Source organism: Filicampus tigris, chromosome 3 (assembly GCF_054856515.1).
Source record: "Filicampus tigris isolate MCC_2025a chromosome 3, RoL_Ftig_1.0, whole genome shotgun sequence".
NCBI lineage: Eukaryota > Metazoa > Chordata > Actinopteri > Syngnathiformes > Syngnathidae > Filicampus > Filicampus tigris.
The window spans coordinates 11,936,389-11,939,345 of record NC_141219.1 but is presented as its reverse complement, the minus strand read 5'-3'; positions in this window follow the sequence as shown (position 1 = coordinate 11,939,345).

Below are 2,957 nucleotides of genomic sequence, written 5' to 3'. Positions count from 1 at the left end.
CCTTTCTTTTCGTTCTTTCTGGCAGAGGGTCTCTCTGCCCCAAATTGCCAAGGAAACTGCACAAAACACATTTTTCTCAACTGGGCTTGTGCCTACACAAATGTGATAAATCTTTTGATCTAGGATACAGCACCTGCTGCCTGCACTTATAATAAATCAAACAACCTATTTATTATATTACTAAAGATTAATTAGAGAGGTCAGATCTTTTCCCAGGTATGTCGCTGATAAGTGCACAGTGTCCCACCATTTTGTTTTTGCCATACAAAGCTATTGACCAGACCACAAGCGTGAATCCAGAGAAATGAATACCGGTACCCATTTTTGGTAATATGGTAATTGTGACCTGTTATGTACAGAGCTTCTAGAAAAAGAAGGCTTCCGTGTTCCATAAAAGAGTAAAAAGGCTCGTCTGCTTTCGAACAGAGCCTGGACGCTGTTCAAGAATGGCTTGGGAAAGGGAATTGTGAAAGTGGTTGTCATGGAGGATTGAATGAAAAGAGGATGACTTTTTGTCTGGAGATGCATGTTACTTACTGCTCTCTTTAGGTCTGTGCTCGTGAACAAAAGAAGCTAACGAATTCCAGACCTGCAGTATATAAACTGTCAAGAAAGCAGGACTGGATGACAATAATAGATTTAGGCGGAAGAAATCTGAAGTGGCTGTACCCATTACGACGAGACAGACCAAAATGGCAGTGAGTTGTGCTTTGATAGAAAGATGTGTGACAGCACCTACAAAAAAAGAAGCGCATCTATTTTTAGAAATGTCAGGTCAGTTGTGCATCTTGCATATCTTCGACAATCAGAAAAAAATGGCTCACGATCTTGCAATAAACATGCACCTCATTCTATTTATGTGTGCAGCAAAAGCATGCCACGGTTTACTGTCTCTGAAGGCATCCTCTGGAATTTTTTGCATTCTTGGCGGTTTAGTGGTTCTGGCAACAGGAGCAAGTTGGGAGTCAAAGGGCTGAATGTAAAGACGGTTCAGACCCAAAGGCAGCGGCTCTGCCTGACTTATACCTCCACAAATTTGCATCTTTTCTTCCATTCATGGTTCACTCGCCAGTATTTATGGAGTCCATACAAAAGTCCGAGGTGATTCCCGATTAGGTGCGCATTGAATTAAAGGCCCTTTATGAGAGTCATCTCAGTATTAGACGGTGCTACTCTTCACTTTAATATTTGGCCTGTTTGACCTTAAGTGTACTGTACTGTACTTTCCTTTACTATACTGTACAGTAGTGCCTTGAGATGTGAGTTGAATTCATTCCATGTCATCGTTTCTAACTCAAATTGCTCATATCTTTAATCTTTGTTCCCCATTGTCGATTTGATTCACGATTTTCTTCAAATCAAGCTTCAGTGCAATATTCACTCTGTACAATTTACAAACAACAATTTATGGACACTCAAGAGCCTGTGTCAGGGAGGTAGTACTTTTTCAAGGTATTTAAAATAAGTGGATGACTAAAGCAAGACCTACTGTATTACAGCCCATACATGTATAAACATGCAAGTGTATGTAAAAATATCTTTCTTAACCAAACATGTTTTACCGATTCTACTAATGTACATGTTTTATGTACATAAATGTAAGATTATATGTAAATATTTTCCCCATATTTTTGCAACAGACAACTGCTTCAAAGAGAGACTGGGGGCTTAGCGATATGGCCTGAAATTGATATAATGGTATTAATTGAATCCCTTAACAGTAATAGTGAGTGTAAAAATCATAATAGAAGTATTTCGGAATGTGTTATTTAAATGTGAAAGGTAATTGTTTCCGTTAAAAGGCTCCGATAGTATCATATTTATTCTTCTCTCTGCTTCTTTTTCAACCAAATTGTGCGTTTTCATTAAACATTTAAACATCAGCTTTTTCTACACCTTCACTAAGCACTTATTCTGGTCTTTACTAACTCTTCATTTCACATTTGCGATTAGCATTATCTTCTCCATCTTCTCATGCTCTCCCTTCTTGCTCAATGTGTTGTATGCTTCGCAACTCCTCGTCAGGCTTTAATGAAAGCGCTATTTCACTAAAAACAATTGGGTAAAAAAATAACGCAATTTATGGTCAAAAATGGACTGATCCACTAGTTGGGTCAATTTGACTCATGTTCTTGCATTGTTTTGTACAAAGCAGCCACATTTTTTGAAAGTTGGGTCAAATTGACCCAAGTAGTGTATTTGACCCATTGTCACCACGGAGACGAGAATTAGTTACTTAGAAGAGAGAGCTGCATTGTGCGGCGTATGCTATCTTAACCTTTAGCATTCTCAAGCAGCCGTAAAAGAAAGGACTTCTGGGAGTATGGGTGACAGCGAGATGTTTTTAACAAGCTTTGAGCTGGTTATTGTGACCTGTCCACAGGAGCATGCCGCTGATTCGTGAGCCTTAGTTATAAGAGCTTGAAAAAACAACAACAAAAAAACATCACACATCTTTGACGATCACAAAATTGCTGTCTGAGATTGCGATTTCGATCCTAAAATGATATAGCCTACTGTATTGTTCAACCCTACCTTGACGCCTCTTTTTGGATCAATTGTTCAGTATTTTTCAAACTGCTTATTGAAAAGTGAGTTGCATTGAGTTCACTGCCAACATGGAATTCTTGTATTTCAAGTTTGCTTTTGCAAGTTATAGCAAAAAAAAAAAAACCCGCTGAATGACTGCTGTATCTTGAACTACTTCTCAAGGCACCACTGTGCCTGTGTCCCCCATTCACACTCATCACGGTCCGATACAAAATTTCTTGTGTACTGTGAACTGAGATAGGGACAAGACTGGGCAGCAAACACTTTTTTCCAAAGACCTTTGCGAAGATGTCATTTCATCAGCATTTGCCTGGAAGTTCAGTTGAAGCAAGCGAGAGCAAGAGAGGGGGAACGATGAAGGGAAGAGAGGGAGAGGCTGAGGGCGTGCTTCTTCCGAAGGCGGCATG